This window comes from Hylaeus volcanicus, chromosome 3 (genome assembly GCF_026283585.1).
Source record: "Hylaeus volcanicus isolate JK05 chromosome 3, UHH_iyHylVolc1.0_haploid, whole genome shotgun sequence".
Lineage (NCBI taxonomy): Eukaryota > Metazoa > Arthropoda > Insecta > Hymenoptera > Colletidae > Hylaeus > Hylaeus volcanicus.
The window spans coordinates 28,018,781-28,034,259 of NC_071978.1; the positions used below are offsets into that span (position 1 = coordinate 28,018,781).

General features: G+C 46.5%; 1 long non-coding RNA gene across 1 annotated transcript in view; it reads left to right on the plus strand.

The window, feature by feature from the left end:
- Positions 1–13,549: 13,549 nt before the first annotated feature.
- Positions 13,550–15,479, plus strand: part of LOC128873726 (uncharacterized) — a 60,520-nt gene continuing 58,590 nt past the window's right edge. The window contains exon 1 of the long non-coding RNA XR_008456473.1: positions 13,550–13,673. This is a non-coding gene — a long non-coding RNA (uncharacterized LOC128873726). The remainder of the gene's footprint in view (positions 13,674–15,479) is intronic.

Genomic DNA, 15,479 nt, shown 5'->3' on the forward strand with positions numbered 1-15,479 from the left:
GGGAAACCCGCGATTTTTGAATTACGTACCTCCTGCGTTTATAAATTATGCATTCCCTAAATGACGTTTGGATGAATCTAGAAAATCCGCGACTTCCACCTCTGCAGGGTGGAACCTGCAGACACCCTGCCCCTATTATTATTATTAGTATCTGAAGCGGAAAATAAAAGAGTACGGAAATCGTTTTTTCAAAGATCTTTTTGGTCGTTTCGAAACTCGGCCAGGATTTTAAAGCCACGAGCTCTCCGTTGTTGATTCGTTGCTCCCGCTTTTACTTTTCTTGTCCGATCCGGCGAACGGTATCCCAGATAGACTCGGGCGCTTTAATTAATCACCAGGAGCAATCTTTATTTTCGCCGAGCGAACCGCGCAAGGAGAGTTTACCTGGTCCACGGTAAAAATTTTTGCATAGACCAAAGAGCGGGTAGAGAGCGTTCTTGAAATATTCACAGAGCCGAGAGTAGACTCTGGGAAGGGGTTTCGCGTTACGTTTTCACGACTTACGTGTCCGGTTGTTCCTACTCCTCTGCTCGCCTCTACCTCGTATTTATCGTCCGGGTTACGACTCCGACAGGGTATACAAGTTAACTTTAAATTAAAGTCTCTCCCTTAAAACCAAGGAAAATGCCAGTTAAACTCGTTCCGCAGCCCGTAAAAAAAAGATCTCGCGCCGTACACTGTATTTCTTCGACATACTCGTACGGCCGATGATATATTTCTTGCGCGTTTAGTGCGCGCGATGCGCTCGATATTCTACCCAGGGTGTAGCAAACTCCATTAAATATTCGAACATGCGGTAAAACCGCCTTTTCTTTGAGGCGTATCAATTTTACGCCAACATGCATGATTCACTTTCCTCCAGGAAGAGCGTCTTTTTTACACGCAGGAGAATCTCGGCTAAGATCGTGGCGATCCGGAGTTAAGTCTGGTTGCTTAATTAATACAGAGCATTTACACATTTATCGGAACGTATCCGACATTTTGTCACATAAACTCGAACAGCTCGAGGTCAACTGTTGGGAGAGTACAAATTCCTCTTGGCGTAACTGTATAATGTATATCGTTTCGCAAGTACGCGTTCTGTCAGGACATAAGTCTTCGTTTAGCAAGCATCGAACGCTTCGGTGGAAGTAAATGAATATTTGCGATTTCGATCGATGATACAGCGTGAACATGTTAATTATACCTTGGCGTTCGCGTCGCATGCTTTCGAAGAAGCTAATGCCTCAAATGTTCGTTAATTAACAGACGAATATCGACTAACCGCGCGTATTAATTGTGCTAACTGATATTGGCATGCCAATTAGGGGTCTCACACGCAACTTACATGTCAGTTTGCGCGACCACGGCACAGTTAGCTCGGTATTCGATTAACAGCACCCGTAGGTACTCGCGTAAGTGTGTACCGTGTACACCAATGGCGTCGTCCTCGGGGAAATTTTCTGAAAACAGGCAGTTTATGTTTGCGGTCAGAAAGTATCTAATACCTCGTTCGCTGCGCCGACGTATCCGTCCGATGATTTCATCTTCCGCCGGTTTACACAGGCAGCGGCGGTGGCCGCTCTGCGGAAGCTATCAGTTTTAATTAAATTTCTTTTTTTTTTACGATACGATGGGAACGCTTTTTACATGTACAGGCCAGATATTAAGCCGCACGTTTTTCTCGCCCACCATCCGCTTGTCTCCGCAGTCTCCCAGACCGCAGGCGTCGCCGTTTCGCGCGACGTCACCTGTCTACCGGAGGAACGAGGGTGTCGAGTCGTGTCGGAGAACGATTTTCGCGTGGATCGGTGGTCCGCGACTTCTCTCGACTCTAGGACAAACACGACGAACGGTATTCGTTTAGCAAAGTATGTAAGTATTCGTGACTGCGTATGTTTGTCGCAATAGTGGGGTGGTCAGCGAACATAGGCATTTCATATTCGTAATTTAATTCTGCGATTCAGGCGGAAATTTTATATATAACGCCGTTATACCTTTTGTGCAAAGGACGTACTTTAATTAGATTTCTTTGGGGCAAGCGCTTCTCTGCACTTGTTCGAACCAACTTAATTAAAGTACAGTCCCCGGGCGAACGCCGTCTGATACGTAAAGCCAAAAGGAAGAATGGTTTCGTTTATCTGTAACTTGTTTATCTTTTCTTTTTTTTATTGTTTTCGCCATCGGACAAACGCTTGTTTCCGGGGACAAACGCTACGCGAAATCGTCGAAAAATATTTCCACCGATTGGCAAAATTCGGTTATCTCAATTTTGCAGATTGTAGTATTTCTGGCCACGGTCCGAAACCCAGAAAAACTAGACGAAACGCTGGAGAACGGTCGCGGGTGGCCCGGCGAAGGATGGAAAGAGATAGACACGTAGGAAACAAATGTGATTCGCCCGGACGGGCAATTTACAGCTCGAAGAATATGGCATGGCGTGTAAACCGCATTGAAATTCACGGCGAGCACGGAACTGTACCGGGGTTGAACTATGGGCAAGCTGTTGCAACTTGCTGTTTTCTCTCCAACCCTCTGGCCACCTCGTTCCCCTCGCCCGTTCATGCCCGTCGTCCTCGTCCTGTCTCCGTCTAGTTGCCATTTAATTCCAGGCGTATGGCTCCCTTCGGCATCCATTTAAAATCCCCGGGTGGCGCACCTATCAGGTGGTCTCCGCGTTCGTACGCGTGGAATTCCTATGCCGGCCCGGAAAGACGCCACCGGAAATCGTTTATACGTCTGACCAGGACAAGCCTCTTCGTACGAGAACGGTCGCTTTCAAGGAGCTCCAGGCTCTTACGAATCGCGATAAAATTTCGGTTCGTCTGTGTTTTATTGGGATCTCGACTCATCTTAATCACCCCGAGAGGAAGACGAGAGGGTAAAAGGCTACAAATAACAGGGGTGGATCGGTAACGACGCTCAAGACCTCGAACAAAGTTTTAACGAAGGAATTAACTACCGGCACGTTCGAAATATAAAGACAAGTCCATCTTCTAAGCGCAAAGGTTATTAACGTCTTCGACGTTTTATTTCTGGCTCTGCAGTTGACAAAAATATTTGTTTAAAAATGATACGTGAAAAACGAATCCTAGGGTCCCTGCGACGTTTCGGTCAAGAGGAGGACGAAAGTGGACGTACCATATCGGCGATCGATTTGTCGCGCATCAGCGGTAATAACGCATGATGAGTGACGGTCTGACTACGACAGTACTGTGACTACTTGTTTCGTCGGCGGTCGCTGTGGAGATCGAGATCAAATCGCACGGTCCGCTGAGCACGTTGAACCGATCCCTCGATTGAAGGAAACAGTTGCTCGGCTACGAGGATACACGCCAAATCCTCGGTTGGAGGTCTTCGTTGTTTTGTTTATGTTTTCAAGCGATTCGCGGTGCTCGATTTGCATCGATCGTTGATCGATGCTTTCAACGATATCCCTCCCGGTATCTCCACACTCCGCACAGTGACTTAATATAACTTAAAAAAGTGAACCAATATTACAACAAGAAATTACCTGATCATTTTTATATTTGTATTTAAAAAAAGAAAAGAAAGAAAAGCTAATAAACGCTAATATTGCATTCTGGCTCACCGTGAGTCGTGAGGAGCTGTTTGTCGGGAAACAGGAGTTTCTTATTCGTCCCAACGACGAATAGAGTGCACCATCTGTCATGTGCGACGTTAGGGAACGATCTACGCGATTCCATCGGAAATCTATTCGTCTAAAATTCCTAATATAACGTGGAAGGCTGGGAAAAGGAAATTCCGATACGTTCGAGACGTTCGCTAAGTATCGAGAAGCTAGAGTATTCCTTTTGGTTTATTTTTCTTGTATTATTTGATTTATAAGTCCCATTTGTCTGTATCTTCCAGGATGTATCGCACCACGGTTCAGCACTCCTGTATCGCTGGTAATTATGGTGGTCGGGAGTATTATTGTTAATCATCGTTAAATTTAGCTTAGTCGTGCTCCTAATTCCCGCGTTACCGTTAGCTGGAAGCTGGCTCGCGAGGTCTCGAGCGCCTCCGCGAGCATTTATTCCCATGTTGATACATCGCCGATACGGAGAGAGGATGTATTCACCGCGTGTGCAGAGAAAATTCCAGCCGTGTATACCAGTCGGACGAGTTAAGTATAATGCGAGCAACGCGCCGCGGCCTCGAGTATACGTAGGTACAACGCTGCCAGGCTCGCCATCGACTTCTTCGTAATTTTCTGCGATACGAGCGCCGCGCCGTACCCTCTACGGGCTGATGCATCAAGGGGAAACTGGTGCCCTTTCAAATCGAGCAGGTGGCTCGACGGGTCTGCGTATATTTTGACGATTAGTTCAGGACCGAGCTCCTTCCAAGCGCGGAGGCTGCTGTTCCTTTCTCCTGCGCCAGGGCCGCACGCTTTCGACCGAAACGATTTCACGTGTACTCTAACTTGTTCCAACATGCAGGATTACTACGATGCGAAGGTTCGAGGGAGAAAACGATGGGAGACTGTTGTTGGGCAATTTCAAGGTGACCGTTCCTCAAGCTCCGATCGAACCATTTCACGGCTGTCGTAGGTTGATTTTATTCATCCCGGATATGATCGAGAGGGAAGGAGATCGAAATTTCCAAGTCGCTCGCTATTCCGTTTCAGTATTCACGGTATTGTTCATCATCGAATTTTATTCGAGACGAGAATGGATACTGAAACTTTTACTACCCCGAACGATAGGCGGAATACAAAGAGAATTGATACCGACAGTCTGGAGTGCACCATCGGATAACGCGTAACCATTTATTCCGCCCATGGTACGTACACCTTGCATAAACATCTCGCGCAATAATATTTTACGCCGCCGGTCGTAAAGAATCTTTATAGTCGGCCATTTTTCCACGCTGTCTCTCGCTAGACGCCGCCAGAAGTTCGTTAATGGCCACACTAATTTCGACGCTAATGCCTATCGTTCTTGGCGCGTATCATCGCTACGGCGACGTCTCCTTATTCGAATGGGACTTTCCGTCTGCCCAGGGGACCGCGTCGGACCATTCGCTTCTCTTTCCGTTGTTATTTGTGCAAATTTAGAAATATTTAACAAATAAGAGAAGAAACTGGCGAGTGAAAGTTGCGAGACAATCATAAAAATGTTCCGTGACAAGCTCGACGTTCGACGGCGTTCTTCTTGACAGTTATTCTACGCGTCGAGTAATCCTGCCCAAGATTACGAAAAGGGGAAAAAAGATTTGGAGTAGGGTAGACGTTTCCGCGAGAATCGTGACAGCCGTCGATACGGATGAAACTTATCCGAGGATGCATCTTTTGATGCAGGTACTGCAACAAATACTGTAGGTTCACCTTGACTTTCGATTGATGAAATAATAATGGCTTACGTATGGAAGACATAGAAGAATTAACGAGCCATGTAACGTTAGATTAGATTAGAATGCGGTTGGATGCCCGATGGCATGGGCGAGTTCCTTTGAAGTCAATAATCGATAGTGCTTAATTTTATTGCTGTTCTTGTCGTCCTGTTACTTCACCTTTCGATTAATTTCAGATGTTAGTCTTGAACGGTTGCCAATGAGGATTAGCGTTTGAACAGATCAACCTTCTCTTATTCGCTAGGTGTCGGCGATACGACTAAACGATATTAAACTTGACAGTATTATGGTATATAATATGGTATATAAGATGGTATTCGAAAACATAGCACGGAACGATTCGACGGGAGATTATCGATTCGAAAGATAGATGTATCGATAGTATCAACGTACATCTTGGTCTCACGGCTAGCCGTCGATCCGATCCTGGAAATGAAGACAGGGTAGACGCCTTGGAGGTGGTACCAAGCGACGACGTTCCTTTACAATGCCATGCACTTGCTGTCGGGGAAAGGTAGACGGCCCCGACCTTGATGCGCGTGGTTCTCGCGTGCCCGAAGGTTCACGAACATCCTCGAAGTCTGCCGAAGCAGGATAGGCAAGAGCGTGCGCCTATACCTGAATAAAAGTGGTCGCGCAGCCCGCTAAGGGCTCTCGAGTTCCCTTTTGCTGGCTCTCTGTCGCTCCCACGTTCCTCCTGCTCCTTCTACCCTTTCACCTTACCGCGTCTCGCCTTCCTCGGCCTCCTCCTCGATCGGGCCAGCGATTCTCGCTCAGCTCGCAGGTAAAGGGGAGTTGCTCGTGCCTCGAAGCTTCACGGAAGCAGGAACGACTATCGGGGCACGATAGTTGGAGCTCGACTTACCTGCCTAGGATGGGACCGGTATTTCAACTTAACCGGCCAGTCATCCGGACCGGAGCAGTGTCGCTCAACCGTGGCAACACGTTTTCCGCTGGCCTAGCTCGGAGAATTATGTCCGCGCGAGACCACTCTCTTTCGTCTCGAATTGCTCCGGGCGAGTTTAGCGTTTTCCGTTGGTTTTTCTAAAGGATCCCTTTCCTGCCAGCGTCGGTCACTCGTTACGCCGACTTCCGCTGCTAATTACCTCGTCGTATCTCCGCGATCATTCTCAAGCGTTTATCGCGCTGAATAACTTTGACAATTCGACGAGGAATATTATTATTATTATTATTATTATTATGTGTCTGTACACGTGTAACGAACGTCGAAGTTTATCCTCCGATAATTGTTTCGCGGAATAGAGAGATTATGTCTCTCGGCTCGCGACAGGATGACGAAAAAATTCCAGCAGTAATTGCGCGCCCGTTACTCCTCTTCCGGTTTCTTGTCGGCAATCGATCGACGAAGTACCGAAAGTTTCGTCGATTCGCGGCCACTTGGCAAACCTGTTCCAAAGCAAAGAGGGAAGATTAGGGGCGAGGGAGAAGGAAAAGCCGGGAGGGAATCGAGCGAGGGCAGCAGGATGGGAAAAAAGATACTTACGCTGAGGACCTGGAGAACGCCGCGTTCCCTCCCGCTTCCACCCAGAAAGCGGTCGAGTGCTTAGACATCTGATATTGACAGGCCTGAGATACCCTATCGCGAGGAGATCATACGTTACGTTTTCCAGGCCGAATATCGAGGATCCACAGAATGGGAATTTCTTTCCCTTCTCCTGGAACTTGGTCGCGATCGCCAAGGGACCGTGACGTTCGATAAGGAATTACATCTCGAGTTTCTCTTTGACCTCGATGGTCGATTAGTCGCGCAGCTTGCGAATATAGTAACGAAGACAGCTTTACGATTATCGCGATACCGCACATTTTACAATCGTCGTCCAAGCAGTCGTGATACGGTGTCAACGATAGTTGTACACCTTTACGACTGCACAAATTCGATTCGACGTTGGCCGTTTCCGTATTTAGCCCGAGGACTTCTCAATTGCGGGTCGGAACTTCGGTTGTCGAACTCTTTAGAGAGGTGTCCGTCTCGTGGTGTTAAGCGTCGACTACTATTAGCCATTAGCCGAGAACTTTCAGTTTTATGTGGATTCCGAAACGCCCAATTCTCTTAAACAGTCATCTGTACAAGCACCGGGGAATGCATCCGGGACAGTTTAACTCCGGTAATTGAAGGTGAACAGTCCTTTTACGGTGTATTAACTAGATGAATGTTGTTTCGCTCGAACAAATTTGTTACATCGACTCAAACAGTTCGCAACGAGAGACGCTGATAACTTTGATTAGCCAAACAGGGAGAAATAAAGTAGCGCTTGGAGAGGCGGCGGAAAGTAAATGTTTTATCGCGTACATTATTCGCTTTAATGCGCATTCTTAGGTACAGTATCGTCACGCCGATGTCTTTTATTTTCAGCTACGAACCTTTTAGCGCAGCCGATAAGAACCACGGTCCCGCGTTTTTCCAGGACAGCCGTGTAATTTAATGCATTCTATCCACCATCGCCGCGGGGCCTGAATTTTCATCGCGCGTGGCGGTTAACGGACCCGACATTTCCTAGTCCCGAGGATAATAATTTTCACGGTTCGCGCGTAGACGAACATTGTAATCGACGCAATAACGATCGCGGCCGCAGAAACGTAAAACAGTTTCGAAGGCTACCGCGTCGGATAATCTTCGAGTTGGCGAGTTATAAATTACTGCAACGCTGGCTCCGAGGTTTCATGTTCCCGAGTTGTATCAGTCACCCGGAAGCGAAATTTCTTCTTTTCTGACTCGAGCCTATGATATTTCGAACGTTTCTTTATACAGCGCGGTGAATCTAAAATTACGTAACGGTTCGATTTCAACTTCTCCCGCGGTGTATGACTTTTCCATCTAGAGCAAAAACTGTTGCTCTCAAATACAACCGTTAATTAAACGAGAAAAAACGCGGATCTTCGACGATTAACGATTCATCGTGAACTTCTTTCGTTTGAACTGTATTTGAAACACGCCACGGGCAAATATTTATTTCATCGTCCACGAATTTTCTTAACGTTTACATTTCTCGTAGCTGCACGTTCGATAGATCGATCGATAATAGTTAATTAAATGCTAGATGTTCGATGAAACTCTTCCACTAGCCCGTCATATTTCTGTGATTACGTAATGGCTGAGTTTCGACGTCATCCGCGAAGCACCGCGTAACTTTTCCATCGCAGAGCAAAAGGAATCGCTTTCCGAATACAATGGTAACGTTAATTAAACGAGGAGAAACATTGAGTTTAGCGGATTAAAAATTCATCCCGAACTTCTTTCGTTTAAACTGCCTTCGTGACCAAAGTACCGACTACGGAACTTCTGGAGAAGATTCTGAACAAGATTCTCGAGAAGAAATCGAAGAAACATAATTGCAGAGGATACACCTGTTCGTCCCCGTGGCTGGATTAAAACTTCAAACCTCGGCACGATCACACGGAAAAGAGCGAGTTGCCGTGGAAAAAGCTGCCACGTGGGAACGATGGATGACGGTAAGGGACGTCCTTGGCCGTAGCTGTGGCAGAAACCATCGACGCGACAGGCACCACCGCTGCTGAGGAATGAAGGTCGCCCGAAAGGACGTCCACGGCATGCAGAAAAGAGCCACAGAACGAGTTGCTCTATTTGTCCATGGTGAACCGAAAGGATGCGCTGTCCTTCGGAAAAGTTAGCTGCGAGCAAGCGACAGTAATACTTTAATAGGCCTGGTGCACGCGATCCGCTCTGCCGACTCGCCTCTGAAGCAGTGTATGTACGGTGCAACCTGCGCGCGTGTGGCTGATTGCAACTGTTGCATCCACTGCGACCATAACTACAGCCGAAGGACTTTCCAGACGTATCCTGGCTGCAACCTTTATCGATCGGTATTAGTCGCAGTTCGAACAGTCTCCAGTCCTCGTAAGGATACGCCGTACGAACACCGTGTGAGATCTTGTCGGGCATCGACGTTTTTACGACCTCAATTAATACCAGACTTAATTGCCTGTACACCGATAGGAGAATATCAAGGGAACCCCATGGATTTCGAGGAAAAAAGCAATCGTGATAACGGTCGCGACGTGTAGTAGATAAGCTAGGGGATGCCAAGACTTTGGGCTCTTTAAAAATACGTTCATTGTGCATGCAAGGCATAGCCCAGGATTTTACAACGAACCAAGAATCCTGTTGAAACGATTAACGATTTACTCACGATTGCCGCTTTCCAACTGCGAGTAACGACAGCTAGAACGAATCGGGTAGCTACATCGCCAACATATCACCGCGGGCACCCTGCGTTCCCAATGAAATAAGACTCCTCCCTATCGTGCCTCCGAACCACTCTAATTCGATTAACTCCCATGGAATTAATTTGCCGCGCGAGCAGAGCTGTACGAAAGTCGCGAGCGAGCTCGTCGTTCGCGATCCCCGCAGCTACATTAACATTGCGGCGATTGCGAGTCTCTCAGGAGGATGTTTTCCCCGTACGACGGTGCGCGTACGCGGCCAGCATCCGCAACGAGACCATTAAGGTTGCATCACGGGTTGCATCACTGTCATTGCAAAGTTACGCCGCAGATGCAGCCCGCGATGCGAGCTGAACGGCGTCGGGGCCAAGTTTCTCAGAAGATCTCGGGGATCGGAATGTCGATCGGTCTTCCATCTCCGACAACAATTTTCTTTTCTTTGCGCCACGCTCGAGCGATATTGGCTTAGCAGCTGTCGCAGCGTCACGATCCATCGCTTACTCGCCAACGGCTGGTAATTTTAATTATTGCTCCTGTCGCTGAATCATGCCGCCACGCCGCGCGGCTCGCTCCCCGCGAATACAACCGCGATTTCATTCCGGCAATTTGAGATTCGTTGTCCGCAATTCGAAATCTCTGAAGTACACCATTCGCAGGGACCGCGTACCATTATAATCGGCTTTTCTTATTAGAAAGATTACGCGTAGTACTCGTTAATAGGTGCTCGCGATTCAGTCAGAGCTTTTTAAGAGAGAGCATTCAACTTGGAAATCAACTGGCAGTAGCTATCAAAATAAAGTACGAAAATTGCTACTTCCACGTAATGACGCAGCTTAGGTAAAACGTAAAACCACGCGTTCGAGAGATGAAATAACGAGGCCTCCATTCGGGGGAATGATGCGCAAAATGAGAGTATCGGAAGCGACGGAATTATCCCTAAAAAACAGTCCGCGGTTTAAGTACATTCCTAACTGTCTCAAAAACATTAGAAGCGATCGTTGAGTGCCGAGAGCGGCGAAGAACAAAAAGTTCTGCGAGGCAAACGCGAGGTGACACCGTTAATTTCTGTATCGCGAACATGTCCGCTGGGCAAAGAACACGGTACCACGCAAGGTGTGATTTAGAAACGGACAGAGGCGTAGCAGCGACACATTTTTTGTACCGGTGAAATGCAACCGCAAAATATGGTGTTCCCGACTATCGCGATAATAACTGCAGGTTGTGTTCCACGCGGCGCATTTGGAACGGTTCTCGGTACACGAGCGTGTAATCGTACCCGTCGATGACGATCGTGTGCCTCCAATCGCGAATGACAGCAGGTCTTTCCATTTCTAATTGCACTCGCGGATATTCGCGAAGACAGTGTTGTAACATCTTCGTGCAATGAAGAATCGATAACTCGTTGCACGACAACTCTCGACGTCAGCTGACTATAATGTCTGATAATAATTTAATAATATTCTATTTTGCGTAAGTGGATATATCCTGCATAGGTTTTGCAAGTGTTCGCAGTTGCATAAAGTCCGTGGTTTAATAACTAGAACTAGAACGTCAGCTTCGGTAACAAGACAAGGAATATGATCAAGCTAAGTGAAAAACTATGTTTCTAGAATAGTTTAGGACCCAACGGACAGTTTAAACAGCAACACAAGCATAGGGAGCCTTTGCTACCGTTGCAGGTACCTCGGCCGTGACTCGTTTAAAACAGTCACTCTGGTTAATAGTTAATGCTCCTCTTTTGTTCGTTTCTCGTCGAGAGCTAAATCGTTAAAAGGGATGAAAAAAATTCGTTCGGTTCGCGACGTAGCGTTTCACCTGTCGACGTACGACGATTGACGCGGTAACATTGAAAACGGTTCGGGTAATCGCCACTTGTTATCGAATTCTTCGAATGACGTGCATCGTGTGTTCTTTAATTTACAGATCGTCCACGTGATTTAAACGTTACGCATTCCGACTCGAGGCACACGTACAACCCCGAGCAGCAACTACTCCGATCGCGGTATTTGCGTCGCTACATCGGTAAATAAAAGAGAAAAAAAAACATCTCGTACAACTTTTTCACGGTACGACCGTTCCGACTGACAACGTCCCTCCACGAGTTTCAAAGTTCGCAACATTGGTCGAAATGTAACTTCACCGTTGGCGCGTTATGTGTCACTCGGCGCGCATGCATGCTTGATAGAGTGCACAGGCCCATTGTACACCTGTACGCGCGTGCGTGTCCATGCAGTTTCGAGGAGAAGTGCTCTCCCGTGAATATAAAAGTTTAATGCCCCGAAGATAGAGTCAACTTGGAAGTTTAATGATATTTTATCCACGGCTATGGACAACGTCTAGACCAGTGGTTCGTAATCCCTTCGAGTTCAGAGCACAGGAATTACGCTTACGCGCGATATTACGAAATTTTGTGTAAAATTGTAACAATATACACCGAATAGAACTGAAACGTTGCACCGCTGATATTACGTTTAATTAAAAGTGGAATTTGAAAAATGATAAAAGATTAAAATTGATTACATCCCTCGTGAAACATTATTTTTACGACACAGTGGTCAGTTAGTTTCCCAGTGTAGGGAGAATAATTCGAAAAGTTGCAACTGGTGAATTTCCCGTGCTTCGACAATACGCACTTTCGTTACCAACGTTAATTCATTAACGCGAAAATCTCTCTTAACGGAAAACCCGTATAGCGGCGGGATCTCATGAAATTAGTTTTAAAAGCCCTATCGGAAATCACCCAGCAAGAGTCATCGACTGCTTTCAAACGCGCATGAGCACGCGATAAAGAATTTCTAGACGGGGACTCCATTGCGCTTGTTGCGTAGCGGTTGATTCCTTTTTTGTTCGGAATCGTGCGTCAATTGGTCGACCTCGTTCCGAGACGTACCTTCGAACCGAATATGTACACTCTCGGTGGATTAATAATTTTAGTCGGCCTCGGCGAGAAAGCGAGTCATCGACACGAAATGAACGAAAGTTCGTCACATATTGCTGGCCCCATTTTTCTGTAACTATCGCAATTTCGGCGTGTATGTTCCAAGATAAATAGGGGGTGCGTGCAAGTAATGAGATGCCGGCGGGCATGTTCCACGAGGCACCGACACATTAACGTTTTCCATCCGGCAACGGGGAACATTAACTTTTCCGGTGGTTTCGGGGCGACCCCACTTGCGGGCTCGTTCGGCGGCGAAAGACAGACGTGACAGGGACAATGCGTGTACATCTGGAAGGGGTTGCAAACTCCTGTCGGCAAATTTCGAAAGTTTCATACCTCGTATAACGCGCGCGTCTGTGATTCGAGGCAGCTGCTTTCAGGTATCCCGCTTACGTAATTAAATTCGAGCTCCGCGACGGTGCCGCTGGCCTTTTGCTCTAGCACGAATATTCGATGATTTTATTTAAATTGTAGCGAAAAAGAGTGATCGACGGTGAAAATAGTTCACCTATTTACAGAGGAATAATCCGTCTAAAATCACCTCGATCTATATAAGTCGGTTAACTACATACAAATAGCAAATCGAGGGCTCTTTTTATTTAACTCTCCTTCCTTTTCATTGGATCATTATCGTGACCGATTTCCTTAACACATCCGGTCGGAGAATGGATATAAGAGCTAGCAATCAGCTTTAAATTGTTTGTCTCGACGATTTCATCTGACAATTTAACTTGTAATTTCCGTGAACGCGAATCAAGAATATCGAATATAATCAGTGTTATTCAGTTTTTCTATAAAATACACCGCAAACGGATTTTAATTGTTTGAGTCGACTACGACCGGAGTTGATTTTAAATTTATCTCTCCCGTTCAATATTTTATTATTTCACTCGAGGTTAATACTATCGTTCGTAACGCCCTCGGTAGGAAATAAACGGCGCAGCAATGGAGTTAATCGCATTGTAAATTATGTCGTCGTTTGTTTGCTCGTCGAGGAAAATTCTACGAGTGTAAATTACGCACGCTCCACGCGATTAAAGGCAGGGAAAGGCAGTCGTACGCGAAAGAAACGTCGCGACATTCGAAGAAACGCTCTATTGTTCCAAGTTCGTTAACAACTACGTTCGTTTGATTATAGCGCCTGACGCACTCATCGCGGTCGATGGTTAAGCAATTACTCGAGCGCGAGAGCAAGGTACGTTTAATCCTTGCACGCAAACCTGTTTACATTTTGGATTTTCGTATGTACACGCGTGATCTGGTGCCTTCCATTACTTTCACTCGAGGCTACGGTATGGGGTTTTCGAGCATGTTGTTGTTTCGCAACGGTGTGTTCCGACTGACACCATCGCCGTGAAATTGGTATCGATAATACAGCGTTTGGGTGCCGGAGGAATGTAAATTTGATTAAAGCCGCAAACACAAGCGTTCGTCCGGCTCGAATGGTAATCGGCGAAATGCAAACTGAAACAGGAAACCGTATACTATTTTTTTTTCATCGTGCGTACCCGCGTTTCCGTTGATTAGAGACTGGGTTAGGAGACTTCAAAAAATGTTCGTGGTTCATGGAAAATGAACGATTGATTTTTTGTTTTGTTATTTCTATGCTAATTAGAGAGGTAACGAAGAAAAAGAACAACCGTTCGGAGCGACGAAGCGTAGGGGTAATGCACCGTTTACATAACCAAACTAATTTCAATGGAGTTTCACATCGCGGTGGGCATTTGAATTTGAATTGCTTAATAAGACGGGACGCGTGTTTGTTGGATCCCATCGAGGCGCGGAGAGTGCGAGCCTTTTGCAATCTTGCTCCTGTTATTAACGGTGGATGTCTTTGAAAATAGACTCACGATTCGCGGGTCTTGGAACGGCTCTGGAGAGGAGGGATTTAAACGTGCCCGGAGTAAATGAAATCGCGCTGGATGTAGTTAAACGATAGTACGCTTGATATACACCGAATATAATGGGGAACTGCAGACATTACGGATCCAACAATGTTCTCTTAATTTCCCGGCGAGCTTAATCGTTAGTAGTTACGCGTTAACGGGTACACTAACAGGCGCGAGGACGATTTAGGAAGTATTACAGTCACGTGGAACAATTGCAAACGGAAACGTTCTCGGTTTCATCGATCATCTCCCGAGACACTTAGTAATTAAAAGCGTCGAGTGTCCGTGCTTTTACGCGCACGTATTTCGTTTACCCACCTGTGCTTCCTCGGGGCCAAATCATTTTTCAACATCTCTAATTTATTTCGATCTTTGCGACGGCCGTCGTCTGTAAGTAAGTTTCAACAGTTTGGACGCTGAGAAAGAAATCGATTTAACGCGAACTTCCCTCGTATATCATCGCAGCTGTATTTGTTTAGCGCGATTTACGTAATTCCCGTTCTACAGGATACGCTAAAAGCGATGACGCGTTTCGAAGGAAGCTTGTCCTATTTTACGAAGGCCAAGTTTATACGATTGCTGAACCATCGGATACAAAAACTCACGGATTCCTCTTCTATAAAAACGAACGGATAAAATCTGCAGCAAGCGGATCTTCTAGAACGGGAGTATCGCCACGCGTCTTGCTATCAGATTAATGAGAAAACGGTAGCCAGCTAACTTAGCGAACTAATTCGCGTTCTAGCAACCTCGACAACGTTAGACCAGTAAATATCACGTGCAAGACCCGTCAGCCCCATTTCACGCGTAGGTCTCGTGATCGCCCTTAGCAGCAAAGTTCCTAATACAACGTAACAGCTCATGAGACTATTAGCCGTCCTTCCGAGGGAACCGAGCCTTTTCTGCGTCCACTGCCCGACATCGATCCCTTGGAAACTTTCCTCTTTTACCTGTCTTCTTAAAAGGCACCGTAATCGTGACTAAATTAACAACGAACACACTTTCACGAACACCTCTGCAAGGGACCTCGGTTCTTGTCTAATCTATGCAAATGAGTGGTGAATATATTCATGCATTAATATCTCCGGTGCGGATTCTTGTCAACTTTCATA